Below are 17,135 nucleotides of genomic sequence, written 5' to 3'. Positions count from 1 at the left end.
AATCGAGGGTTATGGGGATAAGGCGGGAAAGTGGAGTTGAGGATTGTCACATCAGATCTGCCATGATCTCATTGAATGGTGGAGCAGACTCAATGGGCCAAATGGCCTATCTCTGTTCCTACGTTTTATGGTCTTATGGCTCTAGTATCCATGCATCTATGTATCTAGTGTCTATGTATCTATAAAGACCCTAGGATGCAGGCCATCTGGTCCTGGGAACTTGTCAGCCTTTAGAATCTCTACAGTGAAGGAGGCCAGTTGGCCCATCAGCTTGCACCCGACAGGCCCACTCAGGCTCTAACCCCATGTATTTATCCTGCTAAGCCCCCTGACACTAAGGGGCAATTCAGCACCAATCCACCTAACCCGCACACCTTTGGACTGTGGAAGGAAACCGGAGTACCCAGAGGAAACCCACGCTGACATAGGGAGAATGTGAAGACTTTACACAGACAATGACCCAAGGCTGGAATCAAACCCGGGTCCCTGGAGCTGTGAGACAGCAGTGCTAACCACTGTGCCACCATGCTGTTTCATTGGTCTCATAGCTTTCCTAGTACCTTTTCTTTGGTTATGGTGATTGTTTTAAGTTTCTCCCCTCCCTTTCATCTGTTAATTTTCAATTATCTCTGGTAAGTTTTTTCCCCCAGATCCCATACTCAATCTTTAGAGGACCTAACATTCTCTGTTATTAGCCACTGATGATATCTATCTTAAAGAACCTTTCTTTCGCGCTGGGAAAATCTTTACTGAGAGTTGTTAACTATCTCCTTAAAAGTCTGCCGCTGCACCTCTACTGTCCTACCTTTTAAACAAGTTTCACAGTTCACTTCAGCCAGCTCTGCTTTCATGCCCTTATACTTACCCTTATTTAGGTTTAAAACACTGGTCTTGAACCCACACTTCTCCCTTTCAAACTGAATGTGAAAGTCTATCATGTTATGATTGCTGTCATCTGGAAACTTCTTTACCATGAGGTTGTTGATTAAGTTCAGAAGAACGAGGGAGAATCTCATAGAAACCTAAAAAATTCCAACTTGACTAGACAGGGGTGTTCCCGATGGCGGGGATGTGCAGAACCAGGGGGTCACAGTCTGAGGATATAGGGTAGACCCTTTAGGGCAGAGATGAGGGGAAATTTCTTCACCCAGGAAGTGGTCAGCCAATGGAGTTCACTACAACAGGAAGTAGTTGAGGCTAAAACATTGTATGTTTTCAAGAAGCAGTTAGATATAGCTCTATAGTGAAGGGATCATAGGATATCGGGGGGGGGGGGGGGCGGGGGGATCAGGCTATTAAGTTGGATGATCAGCCATGATCATAATGAATGGCAGAGCAGGCTCGAAGGGCTGAATGGCCTCCTTCAGCTCCTATGTTGCTATGTAATTATATCTGACCATTTCACATTACCAGGTTTTTAATATCCAGCTCTCTGATTGGCTCTAGAAGTGCTGCTCTAAGAAATTATCCCGAATATACTCTATGAACTCATTTTCCAATCTACCTTTGTCAATCTGATTCCTCTAATTTACATGTAGACATTATTTAGCAAATCTCCAGCACCATGTGATCGCCACCTCATTTGCTGAGTTTAAGGTGATTAATCTATCACTTAGTTTGTAGAGTACTCCTCAGTAATTGTTGGAATCTCTCCTCAAGTACATCAGGAGTTTGTACTGAGGCCCTGGTAGGGGAGTTTGGTTGTCCTGAACCTCTTTAGCAAGGACCGCTCTCACTCTGATAGCTCAGTGCCTGCCATTCGGCAGATGGGTTTTGTCACAAGTGACCTTTTGGAAATTGCTGTGGTTCTCATTCCATGGGCTAAAGGATGTCTGCTTGCTCAGGAGGTCTGCTCCATGAGAGGCACTGAGATGGAAGGGGGTCAATAGGTGTGTTGAACAGGTCATCGTGGAATGGTAAGTGAGGTGGTTTCAACCAATTTGTGGGTTTTTGTCAGTTGGCGGATGTGTAGCACAGTGATGTTTGCGAGAACAATAGCACATGTTCTCCAAATCTTATGTGTAGGTTAAAGAATTAAAAAAACACATTGCAACAATGATTACAACTTCACTGGCTGTAAAGCACTTTAGAACATAGAACACAGAACAGTACAGCACAGGAACAGGCCCTTCAGCCCATGACATTGTACCAAACGCCAATTAAACTTTGACAAAAGGTCACCTGGACTTGAAACGTCAGCTCTTTTCTCTCCTTACAGATGCTGCCAGACCTGCTGAGATTTTCCAGCGTTTTTTCTTTTGGCCAATTAACTAATCCCTTCTACTTGCCCTTCATAGAAATCGTAGAAACCCTACAGTGCAGAAGGAGGCCATTCGGCCCATCGTGTCTGCACCGACCACAATCCCACCCAGGCCCTACCCCAATATCCCTACATATTTACCCGCTAATCCCTCTAACCTACGCATCCCAGGACACTAAGGGGCAATTTTAGCACGGCCAATCAACCTAACCCGCACATCTTTGGACTGTGGGAGGAAACCGGCGCACCCGGAGGAAACCCACGCAGACACGGGGAGAATGTGCAAACTCCACACAGACAGTGACCCAAGCCGGGAATCGAACCCAGGTCCCTGGAGCTGTGAAGCAGCAGTGCTAACCACTGTGCTACCGTGCCGCCCTTGGTCCATATTCCTCTATTCCTTGCATATTCATGTGCTTATCTAAAAGCCCGTTAAACATCCCTATCATATCTGCCTCCACCACCACCCCTGGCAGCGCGTTCCAGACACCCACCACTCTCTGTGTAAAAAACTTGCCCCTCACATCTCCTTTGAACTTTCCCCCTCTCACCTTTAGTGCATGCCCCCTAGTATTAGACATTTCAACTCTGGGAAAAAGATTCTGACTGTCAACCCTAACTATGCCTCTCATAATTTCAGACTTCTATTAGATCTCCCCTCAGCCTCCGCTGCTCCAGAGAAAACGACACTTTAGTCACTAAAAAAACACTATACAAACACAAACCTTTTGTTCCTTTACTTGTTGGGAAGGCCAAAAGGATATTTGATAGAGGTATTCAAAGTCATGAGGGGTTTGGATAGAGTAGGGAAGGGAAAACCGCTCCAAGGATTATGTCCAAGATTTGGATGAGAATATAGGAGGCATGGTTAGTAAGTTTGCAGATGATACCAAGATTGGTGGCATAGTGGACAGTGAAGAAGGTTATCTCCAATTGCAACAGGATCTTGATCAATTGGGCCAGTGGGCTGACGAATGGCAGATGGAGTTTTATTTAGATAAATGTGAGGTGATGCATTTTGATAGATTGGACCAGGGCAGGACTTACTCATTAATGGTAGGGCATTGGGGAGAGTTACAGAACAAAGAGATCTACGGGTACATGTTCATAGCTCCTTGAAAGTGGAGTCATAGGTGGACAGAGTGGTGAAGAAGGCATTCAGCATGCTTGGTTTCATCGGTCAGAACATTGAATACAGGAGTTGGGATGTCTTGTTGAGGTTGTACAAGACATTGGTAAGGCCACACTTGGAATACTGTGTAATGTTCTGGTCACCCTATTATAGAAAGGATATTATTAAACTAGAAAGAGTGCAGAAAATATTTACTAGGATGCTACCGAGACTTGATGGTTTAAGTTATAAGGAGAGGCTGGATAGACTGGAACTTTTTTCTCTGGAGCCTAGAAGGCTGAGGAGTGATCTTATAGAGGCCTATAAAATAATGAGGGGCACAGATCAGCTAGATAGTCAATATCTTTTCCCAAAGGTAGAGGAGTCTAAAACTAGAGGGCGTAGGTTTAAGGTAGGAAGAGATACAAAAGTGTCCACAGGGCAATTTTTTCACACAGAGGGTGGTGAGTGTCTGGAACAAGCTGCCAGAGGTAGTAGTAGAGGCGGGTACAATTTTGTCTTTTAAAAAGCACTTAGACAGTTACATGGGTAAGATAGCTATAGAGGAATATGGGCCAAATGCAGGCAATTGGGATTAGTTTAGGAGTTTAAAAAAAAGGGCGGCATGGACAAGTTGGGCCGAAGGGCCTGTTTCCATGCTGTAAACCTCTATGACTCTATGGCATTGATGTTAGGATAACCGACAAACGAAGCAATGGCGTGACAAAGATACAAAAGTCTGAGGTCATGCACCAACCGACTCAAATACAGCTTCTTCCCTGCTGCCTTCAGACTTTTGAATAGACCTACCTCATATTAAGCTGATTTTTCTCTACACCCTATCTGTGACTGCAACACAATATTCTGCATCCTATCCTTTTCCTTCTCCCCTATGTACTCTATGAACGGTATGCTTTGTGGGAATAGAGCGCAAGAAATAATACTTTTCACTGTATTCCAATGCATGTGACAATAATAAGTCAAATCAAAAGGAAAAGCATTTTTAAGCAGTGAGTATTTGGGATCTGGAATGCGGTGTCCTTAGAGCCTGGTGAAGCTGAAACGGTTGCAGGGGGTGGTGATTGTTCCTTTAAGGGTCAATCCAAAGATGTGGATGTTAGGTGGATTGGCCATGCTAAATTGCCCCTTAGTGTCCAAAGATGTGCAGGTTAGGTGGATTGGCCATGCTAAATTGCCCCTTAGTGTCCAAAGATGTGCAGGTTAGGTGGATTGGCCATGCTAAATTGCCCCTTAGTGTCCAAAAATGTTCATAGAATCCCTACAGTGCAGAAGGAGGCCATTCAGCCCACTGAGTCTGCACTGACCACAATCTTACCCAGGCCCTATTCCTGTACTCCTCATATTTACCCTGCTAATCCCCCTAACACTAGGGTTAATTTAGCAAAGCCAATCAAACTAACCCACACATCTTTGGACTGTGGGAAGAAACTCCGGAGCACCTGGAAGAAACCCACGCAGACATGGGGAGAACATGCATACTCCACACAGACAGTGACCCGAGGCTGGAATTGAACCTGGGTCCCTGGCGCTGTGGGGCAGCAGTGCTAACCATTGTGCTACTGTGCCACCCATGTGTACGTTAGGTGGATTAGCTCTGGGTAATGTGGGGGCTATGGGGATAGGGCAGGGGGGAGGGAGGGCCAGGATAAAATACCCTGTCCGAGAGTCAGCACAGGCTTGATGGGTCGAATGACCTCTTCTGCGCTCCAGGGATTCTATGAATCACCATATCAACTGACCCTTAAATAGACAATCAATTTTAGATTTGATTTATTATTGTCACATGCATTGGTATACAGTGAAAAGTATTGTTTATTGCGCGCTACACAAAGTATACTGCTCAGAGAGAAGGAAAGGAGAGGGTGCAGAATGTAGTGTTACAGTCATAGCTATGGTGAAGAGTAAAAGATAGAATTAGAGGGTATGCTGGGCACAGCTTGCAAGAAGTCGCCATGCTCCGGCACCATCTTGAACTACGGCGGAGAAGCAAGACTGGCTGAGTTGTTCTGGCAGAGGAGCTGGCATGGAGAGGAGGGGCCGAATGGCTGAGTTAGCACTGAGTGAGTTAGCACTGCTGCCTCACAGCGTCAGGTACCCGGGTTTGATTCCGGCTTCGGGTCACTGTCTGTGTGGAGTTTGCACATTCTCCCCGTGTCTGTGTGGATTTCCTCCGGGTGCTCCGGGTTCCTCCCACAGTCCAAAGATGTGCGGATTAGGGTTGATTGTCCGTGCTAAATTGCCCCTTAGTGTCAGGGGGACTAGCTGGGATAAATAGATGTGGTTATGGGGATAGGGCCAGGATGTGGTCGGTGCAGACTCCATGGGTCAAATGGTCTCCTTCTGCACTGTAGGGATTCTATGATGATGAAACCCATTCTGTGATTGTAGGCTGCTGCCTGAAGGGGGAGAGGACTGAAGCGAGGACAGTGGCAATCAAATAGAGCGGGTAGGACAGGAAGGTTGTCAATCACAGAGAGGGGGCAGACGGGCGGCACGGTAGCACAGTGGTTAGCACTGCTGCTTCACAGCTCCAGGGACCTGGGTTCGATTCCCGGCTCTGGTCACTGACTGTGTGGAGTTTGCACATTCCCCCCGTGTCTGCGTGGGTTTCCTCCGGGTGCTCCGGTTTCCTCCCACAGTCCAAAGATGTGCGGGTTAGGTTGACTGGCCATGCTAAAAATTGCCCCTTAGAGTCCTGAGATGCGTAGGTTAGAGGGATTAGCGGGTAAGTATGTAGGGATATGGGGGTAGGGCCTGGGTGGGGTTGTGGTCGGTGCAGACTCGATGGGCTGAATGGCCTCTTTCTGCACTGTAGGGTTTCTATGATTTCTATGGGGCGGGGAGTCTGTCAACCAGAGAGGCGGGGCGAGATTGCTGTCCATCAAAGATCGTAGAATCATAGAAACCCTACAGTGCAGAAGGAGGCCATTCGGCCCATCGAGTCTGCACCGACCACAATCCCACCCAGGGGCGGCACGGTAGCACAGTGGTTAGCACTGCTGCTTCACAGCTCCAGGGTCCCGGGTTCGATTCCCGGCTCGGGTCACTGTCTGTGTGGAGTTTGCACATTCTCCTCGTGTCTGCGTGGGTTTCCTCCGGGTGCTCCGGTTTCCTCCCACAGTCCAAAGATGTGTGGGTTAGGTTGATTGGCCAGGTTAAAAATTGCCCCTTCGAGTCCTGAGATGCGTAGGTTAGAGGGATTAGCGGGTAAATATGTGGGGGTAGGGCTTGGGTGGGATTGTGGTCGGTGCAGACTCGATGGGCCGAATGGCCTCTTTCTGCACTGTAGGGTTTCTATGATTTCAGGCCCTACTCCCACATATTTACCCGCTAATCCCTCTAACCTACGCATTTTAGGATTCTAAGGGGCAATTTTTAACCTGGCCAATCAACCTAACCCGCACATCTTTGGACTGTGGGAGGAAACCGGAGCACCCGGAGGAAACCCACACAGACACGAAGAGAACGTGCAAACTCCACACAGACAGTGACCCAAGCCGGGAATCGAACCCGGGACCCTGGAGCTGTGAAGCAGCAGTACTAACCACTGCGCTACCGTGCCGCAGAGGGGGCGGGGCGGGGTGTCTGCCAATCAGAGGGGCGGGGCGAGAAGGCTGTCAATCAAAGACAGAGAGTGGGAGAAGCGCAGCGTGGGGAGTCTGTCAATCGGAGGGGCGGGGCGGGAAGGCTGTCAATCAAAGAGAGGGGGCGGGACGGGGCGGGAGGCTGTCAATCAGAGAGAAGGATGGGCGGGGCCGCGGGAGGCTCTCGATGAAGCTGTCAATCAGCATTAGAGGCGTGGCGCGCAGGCGCACTGGAGGGCGCCTGTTGGGTCGTCGCACAGGGCGGACGCGCACGCGCACGCATCGAGGGCACGCTCCCCTTCACGACGGGTACGTTCACGTCGGGCGGGCATGCGCGTGCGGGCCAGTGCCTCAGCTCCAGGCAGCGGTCAGAGAGAACCCGCGGTGCGGGGCGGTTTGGATCCATCTCTCCCGGCGGTTGGGCCGGTAAGTGAGCGGGACGTGGGGGTATTGGATTGACGGGGAAGGGGAGCAGAGCGCTGGCCGGCTCGCGTGGACGGACGTGGCCCGGACTCTTGCTTGAGGCGACGGTTCCGTCGGACCGCATCAAACTGCGAGCCCAGGCTTCGAGTCCGCAGCTAGGCCGCGGCGCTGGGACACACCGAGTCTTCATTCCTAGCTCTATCCTGGGACATGGGTGTCCGCTGGCTGGGCAGCATTAGTTACCCTTGGGAGTGAGTTCACTCAGGCACATTGCTGTGGGCTCTGGAATCACATGTAGGCCAAACCGGGTAAGGACGGCAGATTTCCTTCCCTAAAGGACATTAGGGAACCAGATGGGTTTTTCTGACAATGTTTTCATGGTCATCAGTGGATTCTTAATTCCAGATATTTTTATTGAATTCAAATTCCACCAGCTGCCGTGGCGGGACTCGAACCCGGGTCCCCAGAACGTTAGCTGAGTTTCTGGATTAATAATCTAGCGATAATATCACTAGGCCATCGCCTCATAGAATCCTACAGTGCAGAAGGAGGCCATTCAGTCCATCGAGTCGGCACCGATCACGATCCCACTCAGGCCCTTTCCCTATAACCCCATGCATTTACCCTGTTAGTCCCCCTGATACTAAGGGGCAATGTACCATGGCCAATCCACCGAGCCGCCTGTTTTTTGGACTGTGGGAGGAAACCAGTGCACCCGGAGGAAACCCGCGCAGATAGGGGGAGAACGTGCAAACTCCACACAAACAGTGACCCGAGGCCGGAATTGAACCTGGGTCCCTGGTGCTGTGACGGCAATGCTAATCACTGTTCCAACCTGCCTCCCTTGAGTCTGAACTCCAGACTCTGCCCCACTCACACCCCCACAACAAGGGTATCTACCACACCCCTTCCCCCTTTGAGGGTATCTACCACACCCCTTCCCCCCCTTGAGGGTATCTACCACACCCCTTCCCCCTTTGAGGGTATCTACCACACCCCTTCCCCCTTTGAGGGTATCTACCACACCCCTTCCCCCCTTTGAGGGTATCTACCACACCCCTTCCCCCTTTGAGGGTATCTACCACACCCCTTCCCCCTTTGAGGGTATGTACCACACCCCTTCCCCCTTTGAGGGTATCTACCACACCCCTTCCCCCCACTTGAGGGTATCTACCACACCCCTTCCCCCCGCTTGAGGGTATCTACCACACCCCTTCCCCCCGCTTGAGGGTATCTACCACACCCCTTCCCCCTCCCCTTTGAGGGTATCTACCACACCCCTTCCCCCCCTTGAGGGTATCTACCACACCCCTTCCCCCCTTGAGGGTATCTACCACACCCCTTCCCCCCCTTGAGGGTATCTACCACACCCCTTCCCCCTTTGAGGGTATCTACCACACCCCTTCCCCCCCTTGAGGGTATCTACCACACCCCTTCCCCCCCTTTGAGGGTATCTACCATACCATTTCACCCTGGGTGAGTGCCTGCCACCTCCTTCGTCCTGTGTGGGGGGGGGGGGGGGGGGCGGTCTGCCGCCCCCTTCGCCCTAGGGGGTGTTGGTCCACCGTCCCCTTCGCCCTGGGGCGGTGGTCCGTTGCCCCCTCTATCAGTTCTCCTCCTCCTCCTCCCACCCTCCCGCCCTCCCGCCATCCCGCCCTCCTGCCATCCCGCCCTCCTGCCCTCCTGCCTCCCTCCCATTCCTCTGGGGACATGTGCCTCCCCCTATCCTCCCCGGGGAAGTGGGGATGGGGGAAGGATCTACTGTCTCCTGGGTCGGCCCAGCTTGAAGCCAGGAAGGTGAACACAGACCCTCTATCCAGCTCCCATCTTGCGCACCATGGCTTGGGTCAGCCTAGTGGATTTTTTTTAAACTAAAGAGTCTGAGCCACAAAGAGCATCTTCCAGCAACAGGCTTGCAGTGAGTTCAGCTTCATTCGGAGAGGGAATCGATATTCATATCTTAAACTGGAGTTTTTTTTCCCGCAGAGGGTTTGTGAAACTCTCCTCCCCAGTAAGTAGTCTCACAACATCAGGTTTATTTGGTAGCACAAGCTTTCGGAGCATTGCCCCTTTATCAGGTGAGTGAAGAGTTCTGTCCACAAACACGGCATATATAGAGACAAACTCAATTACAAGATAATGGTTGGAATGCCAGTCTTAACAGGCAATCAAGTCTTTACAGGTACACACACTGCGAGTGGTGCGAATGGAGAGAGGGATAATTACAGGTTAAAGAGGTGTGTATTGTCTCCAGCCAGGACAGTTAGTGAGATTTTGCAAGCCCAGGCAAGTCGTGGGGGTTACAGATAGTGTGACATGAACCCAGGATCCCAGTTGAGGCTGTCCTCATGTGTGCAGAACTTGGCTATCAGTTTCTGCTCAGCGATTCTGCATTGTCGTGTGTTGTGAAGGCCGCCTTGGAGAATGCTTACCCGAAGATCAGAGGCTGAATGCCCGTGACTGCTGAAGTGTTCCCCGACAGGGAGGGAGCACTCCTGCCTGGTGATTGCTGAGTGGTGTTCATTCATCCGTTGTTGTTGTGTCTGCATGGTCTCCCCAATGTACCATGCCTCAGGACATCCTCTCCTGCAGCGTATCAGGTAGACAACGTTGGCCGAGTCACAAGAGTATGTACCGTGTACCTGGTGGATGGTGTTCTCACATGAGATGATGGCATCCGTTTCGATGATCTGACACGTCTTGCAGAGGCTGCTGTGGCAGGGTTGTGTGGTGTCATGGTCACTGTTCTCCTGAAGGCTGGGTAGTTTGCTGTGTACAATAGTCTGTTTGAGGTTGCGCGGTTGTTTGAAGGCAAGTAGTCTTCTCCCCAGAGTTGAAGCTGCATTAAAGGCTGCAAGGAAGCAGTGTGTACAAGATTTTATTCTCATACCCCACAATAGGTCCTTGTATCATGTATGGACGCGACATTACGTAGGAACTACTGGACAAAAAGACATATCAGTCCATCTATTTGCCTTTTACCATCTGATTGTTGTATAATTAAATTATAACAGAATGACTGACCAACCATAGCAAATAGACTCTAAAGGCTACGGAGATGCAGAAATATGAGGGAAAACACCAGTGATAAGAGCAGAAATAATTAGACTGGAGGACTGCGGAGATCTTGGAGGATTGTGGGGCTAACGGGGTTATGGAGTTAGGGTGGGGCAAAATCATGGAGGCGTTTGAGAAAGAGGATGAGAATTTTAAAATGGAATGATCACTACTAGGGAGCCCATGTAGATGGGTGAGCACAGGGGTGGACTGAACTTGGTGCAAGTAAGGACATGGATAGCAGAGGATTTGATTATCTCAAGTTTAGGTCGAACAGAGGATGGGCAGCAGCATGTTGGAATAGTCAAATCTGGAGATAATGGATGAGGGCTTCAACAACAAATAAACTGACAGACTGAGCGAGTGGGCTGATGTTATGGAGGTGAAATTGTCAGTCTTTATTGGAGGCACGGGTACGTAGCCAGATATGGGAAAAGCACATGTACGTGACTATTTGGTGAGGGCAGGAATGAGCTCCCCTGTGATTTTTCCATGGTTGTGTGGTCTGTCAATTCGCCCTTTCTCGGCTCAAGGTGAAGCATGACCACATTTAAAGGGTGACTGATATCTGGAACTACCCAGGGAGGTATTGATAACTTCAGAGAAAGAGGAGAATATTTATGAAAAAAAGTTGGTTTCTTATCTAGGTTATTAGTTATCCAGTCAGCAATACTGTTGTTTTGAAGAATGTGTTGCTTCATGTAGCTATTTGTCCTCCAGTCAAATTTGTGATTTCTGGTAAAAAGGTATAAACAGATTTTGAGTGTCAAGATAACAGTTTTGAACCTTTACCATTGACTGAACTGCTGCATAGTTTATTTGTTTTATCTTTGAATCTTTGGTTCTTTCTAATTGAATACCTTTTAAAAAGTTTTACAAAAAAGTAGCTGAAAGGGAATATATGATATTCTGGAATCCGTTTTGCTTTTGGAAGTTTTTTTTAACTCATTGAGGGATATTCATGCTGGGGAAAAGAAATGCTTCCCTAGTTTGGGTCAGCATCACATGGCCAGGGTAAAACCATATCAGAGTATTGCACTACACAACATTTCCAGTTCAGCTTCACTATGGGCAGAGCTCAGGTTGCTCCAACAATGTGCCCGAACCCCAGCCGTGGCGCGGTGGGGTGCCCGGACCCCAGCCTTACACCCTCCTCACTCTCTCTTCTAATCTCCAGCCCCACACCCTTTGAGATATCAGCACATCTCTATTTCTGGTCTTTTGTTGATTCCCAGTTATAATGGCTCCACTGTTTGTGCTCAGTTGTCTAGGCCCTTCAGAGCTTGTCTAAGCTCTGAAATCCCCTCCCTAAACCTCTCCGCTTCTCTACCTCACTTTCTTCCTTTAAGATGCTTCTTAAAACCAGCCAGTTTGACCAAGGTTTTGTCCTCCCTACCTGTGGCTCGGTGTCATACCTTGTTTTGTAACTCTCCTGTGAAGCCCCTTGGGACAGTTCATTGCATTAAAGGCTTAAATAAAAAGCTGCTGCCGTATGATTCCCTAATGTCTGAGTGAAATGACCAAGTTAGTGTCACATTAGGAGCTCTAAAGTTCTGTTTTGGAACTATGCTTGTGAAGAGCTGGGATGAGACTGCTGAAGATAGTTTAATGGAGGACTCATGTAGCCAGTGGAGAGGGATGGTATTCATTCCCCTCAGTTCTGGCTGATTCAAACCCATACTGTGAATGTGAAACTCCCGACTCCATGGAGTTCTATATCAAACTCACCATTTCACTACTTCAAATATTCTAGTTGTTAAAAATTCTGACACCATAGCTACAGAGGCATCAATGATTCAAGAATATTGTAATATATAAACTATAATAGATTCATGTGAGCTAACTTGCTGGAAATACAAAACCGGTAAGTCAGCATCTGAAAATGGAAGGTGTTAATGTTTAATGTGTAACCTTTTATCAGAGCTCATTAGTGCTGATGAAAGAATCTTGTGTTAGTTCATCCATCTTGCACTATAAATTGCAGACTGTGTGTATTTGCGGCTGTGCCTGTTCTGATTGTGACGTCTTTATGGTTGATGTTTGAAAAGACCAGTGATAAAATACAGGTTAGTGTACTTGTTAGGGCTAGTGGATTCAGGGGACAAGGAGCAGAATGGATAACAAGCTGGCTGTAGAACAGGAAAAGCAGAGTAGGGATTATAATCTATTTAGACTAGCAGATTGATGCTGGGGTCACTTGGATCCAGGGTATAAATTGAAAATTTATGGACAATATCAGTTTGGGGTGGGGAAGGAGATGAGCTAGAGTTAATACTGAGGCAGACTGACAAGCTACAAGAGGATGTAGCAAACTTTAGGAATGGGTGTGTAATTTTCAAATTAATTAAAATATCGATAAATTACATTTTGGTAGACAAAATAAAGAAATTGCTTGGAAAAGAATTTAAATGGGATAATGGAGCAAAAGGCGCTGGGGTACAGATACCACAAATCACTCAGCCACAGCTTTGGTTAATGCCATTTAAAAATAAAAGCAAACATAGATTTGAAAAGCAGTTAAACTTGTTAGACTTGCATTGAAGCATGGGAAACCCCATTTGGAGTACTGTGGGCAATTCTGATCCCTATCATGAAAAGGATTTGGTGTCACTGGCGAAAGTGCAAAAAATATTTACGGGGATAATAGAAATAGCTAGAAATGCGAAGACAAAGTAAGTATTTCTATAGATACTTAAAGAAGAGTTAATAAAGTGAGCGTTGGTCCTATAGAAAGAGAGTCTGGCAAATTAATAATGGAAAACAAGGAGGTGGCAGATAAATTGAACAGGAATTTTGCACTGGTCTCCACTATAGAAGAGACCAGTAATGTCCCAGAAATAGCTGTAAATTAGGAAATGGAAGGGAGGGAAGAACCCAGGAAAATTACAGTCACTAAGGAAGTGTTACTTGGCAAACTGTTGGAGCTATGGGCTGACAAATCCCTGATCCTGATGGACTTCATCCTAGGATCTTAAAAGAAGTAGCTAGTGAGTTATATAGAATTAAAGAAGATAGGAGGAGGCCATTTGGCCCTTCGAGCCTGCTCCGCCATTCATTACCATCATGGCTGATTGTCCAACTCAATAGCCTAATCCTGCTTTCTCCCCATCACCTTTGGTCCCAATAGCCCCAAGTGCTATATCTAGCCGCGTCTTGAATACGTTCAATGTTTTGGCATCAACTACTTCCTGTGGTAATGAATTCCACAGGCTCACCACTCTTTGGGTGAAGAAATGTCTCCTCATCTCCGTCCTAAAGAATCCTCAGATTGTGACCCCTGGTTCTGGAGTCTCCCACCATCTGGAATATCCTCCCTGCATCTACCCTGTCTAGTCCTATGAGAATTTTATAAGTCTCTATGAGATTCCCCCTCATTTGTCTGAACTCCAGCGAAAACAATCCGAACCTAGTCAATCTCTCCTCGTACACCAGTCGAGCCATCCCCGGAATCAGCCTTTGCTGCACTGCCTCGAGAGCAAGAACATCCTTCCTCAGAAAAGGAGACCAAAATTGCACACAATACTCTAGGTGTGGCCTCACCAAGGCCCTGTATAATTGCAACAACACATCCCTGCTCCTGTACTCGAAACCTCTCGCAATGGAGGCCAACATGCCATTTGCCTTCTTTACCGCCTGCTGCACCTGCATGCTTACCTTCAGTGACTGGTGCACAAGGACACCCAGCTCCCGCTGCACATTCCCCTCTCCCAATTTACAGTCATTCAGGTAGTAATCTGCTTTTGTGTTTTTGCTTCCAAAGTGAATAACCTCACATTTATCCAAATTATACTGCATCTGCCATTGATTTGCCCACTCACCCAACCTGTCCAGATCATGCTGAAGGATCTCTGCATCCTCGTCACAGTTCACCCTCCCACCCAACTTGGTATCATCTGCAAACTTTGAGATTTTACATTTTTTCCCCTTATCCAAATCATTAATATATATTGTGAATAGCTGGGGTCCCAGCACCGATCCCTGTGGCACCCCACTAGTTACTGCCTGCCAATTTGAAAATAACCTATTCATTTCTACTCTTTTTTTCCCCTCTGCCAACCAGTTTTCTATCCATCTCGATACATGTCCCCCAATCCCATGCGCTTCAATATTGCACGATAATCTCTTATGCAAGACTTTGTCAAATGCTTTTAAAAAGGCAAACATACCACATCGATTGCCCCCCCCCCCCCACCCGCCTTGTCAACTCTACTAGTTACATCTTCAAAGAATTCCAACCGATTTGTCAAGCATGATTTCCCCTTCATGAATCCATGCTGACTCTGTCTGATCCTGCCACTGCTTTCTAAATGCTCTACTATAAAGTCCTTGATAATGGATTTGAGAATTTTCCCCATTACCGATGTTAGGTTTACTGGACAATAAATCTTTGTTTTCTCTCTACCTCACTTTTTGAATATTGGAGTGACATTAGCTACCCTCCAATCTGCAGAGTCTGTTCCAGAGTCTATAGAATCCTGGAAGATGACCACCAATGCATCCACTGTTTCTCGAGCCACTTCCTTAAGTACTCTGGGATGTAGATGATCAGGCCCTGGGCATTTAGCTACCTTCAATCCCATCAATTTTCCTAACACCATTTTTCTACTAATGTTGATCTCCCTCAGTTCTTCCTTCTCACGAAATTTTGCATTCGCCAACATTTCTGGTATCTGATTTGTGAAGACGGAACCAAAGTATGTATTCAGTTGCTCGGCCATTTCTTTGTCCCCTATTATACATTCCCCTGTTTCTGTCTGCAGGGGACCTACATTTGTCTTCAACCTCTTTCTCTTCACGTATCTATAGAAACTCTTAGTTTTTATGTACCCTGCAGGCTTACTTTCGTACTGTATTTACCCCTTAATCCCTTGGTCCTCCTTTGCTGAATTCTAAACTGCTTCCAATCCTCAGACTTATTATTTTTCGTGGTCAATCTGTATGCTTCTTCCCTGGATTGGATACTCTGTCTAATTTCCTTTGTAAGCCCTGGATTGGCCGCCTTACCCATTTTGCTTTTGTGCCAGACAGGAATAAACGATTGCTGCAGTTTCTCCATGTGTTCTTGAATACTTGCTATTGCCATCTCCTGAGTTGATTGATGTGTTGATTTTAATTTTCAAAAATCCCTGGATTTGGCAAAGGTGCCATTAGATTGGAAAACAGCAAATGCTGACAACTTAGCTTAACATCTGTCATTGAAAAAATGTTGGAATCTATTATTAAAGATGTTATTGGAGTTCTTTGAAGAAGTGACACTAGCTGTTGATAAAGGGGAACCAGTGGATGTTCTGTACTTAGATTTCCAGAGATATTTGATATGGTGCCACGTCAAAAATTATTGTGGAAATTAAAAGCTCACTGTGTAGGAGGTAACATGTTGGCATAGATTGAAGATTGGCTAACAGAAAATGGAGGGTAGCCATAAATGGTTCTTTTTCTGGTTGGCAGGATGTGATGAGTGATGTGCCACAGGGATCAGTGCTGGGACCTCAACATTTTACAATTAATGTAAATGACTTGGATCAAGGAATTGAAAGTATGGTGGATAAATTTGCTGATGACAGAAATATGGGTAGGAAAGTAAGTTGTGAAGAGGACATAAGGAAGCGACAAGGGGATGGATTAATTGAATGGGCAAAGATCTAGCAGATGGAGTATATAATGTGGGAAAATGTGAACTTGTCCACTTTGGCAGGAAGAATAGATCAGCAGTATACTATGTAAATCTGAGAGAAATGGAGGTACGGAGGGATCTGGGTGTCCTTGTACATGAACCACAAAACGTTATTATGTAGGAAGGCAAATGGGATGTTGGCATTTATTGGAAGAGGAATGGAATATAGAAGTTTTACTGCAGCTGTACAGGCCATTGGTGAGACCACATTGGAGTTCTGAGTACAGTTTTGGTCTCCTTATTTGACAGACGATATAATTGCATTTAAAGCAGTTCAGAGAAGGTTCATTTCACTTATCCCTGGGATGGAGGGTTTATCCTATAGAGAAAGATTGAACAAGTTGGGCCTATACACACAGGAGTTTAAACGGTCACACAGGTGATTGCTTTGAAACACAAGATCTTGAGGAACCTGATGAGGGGGGGGAGGGGCTACCCAGAAGATGTTTACACTTGTGGTGGAGACTAGAACCAGGGGACACAGTTTAAGAATAAGTTTAAGATTGAGACGAATAGTTTATTTTCCTCTTGGGATCATTTGTATTTGGAATTCTCCTCCAGAGAGTAGCGGAGGTTGAGACATTGAATTTATTCAAGGCTAGGCTAAACAGATTTTTGATAGATAAGTGAGTCTCAGATTATTGAGGGGGGAGGGGGCAGTGGGGAGAGAGAGAGGAGTTGAAACCACAACCAGATCAGCTGTGATCTTAGCGGCAGAACAGGCTTGAGGGGCGAATGGACTTCTCCTAAGTTTCTATCCTACATGGCACCTTCAACATAATGAAACATCCCAAGATGCGGCAAAGCAAAATTTAACAGCAAGCCACGTGAAATGATGGAGCGATTAACCAAGTTATTGGTCAAAAAAGTTGGACTTTGAGGAACATCGTATAAGAGGAAAGAAAAGTGAAGAGATTTAAGGAGGCATTTCCAAAGCCCAGGGCCTTGGTGGCTGGAGAGACAGCTACCAATTGTGGAACGATTAAAACTGAAGAGGCCAGAACT

General features: G+C 47.0%; 1 protein-coding gene across 2 annotated transcripts in view; it reads left to right on the top strand.

Moving 5' to 3' along the window:
* The first annotated feature begins 7,267 nt into the window (after window positions 1-7,267).
* supt5h (SPT5 homolog, DSIF elongation factor subunit) overlaps window positions 7,268-17,135 on the top strand; it is a 92,105-nt gene continuing 82,237 nt past the window's right edge. The window contains exon 1 of one of the 2 annotated variants that reach the window (XM_078241638.1): window positions 7,268-7,402. The gene's annotated coding sequence lies outside the window, so the exon portion shown is untranslated. The remainder of the gene's footprint in view (window positions 7,403-17,135) is intronic. The other variant, XM_078241639.1, reaches the window with a different exon arrangement.

This window comes from Mustelus asterias, chromosome 24 (genome assembly GCF_964213995.1).
Source record: "Mustelus asterias chromosome 24, sMusAst1.hap1.1, whole genome shotgun sequence".
In the NCBI taxonomy this organism is placed as follows: Eukaryota; Metazoa; Chordata; class Chondrichthyes; order Carcharhiniformes; family Triakidae; genus Mustelus; species Mustelus asterias.
The sequence above is the reverse complement of the archived record's forward strand: the minus strand, read 5'-3'. Positions and strand labels throughout refer to the sequence as shown.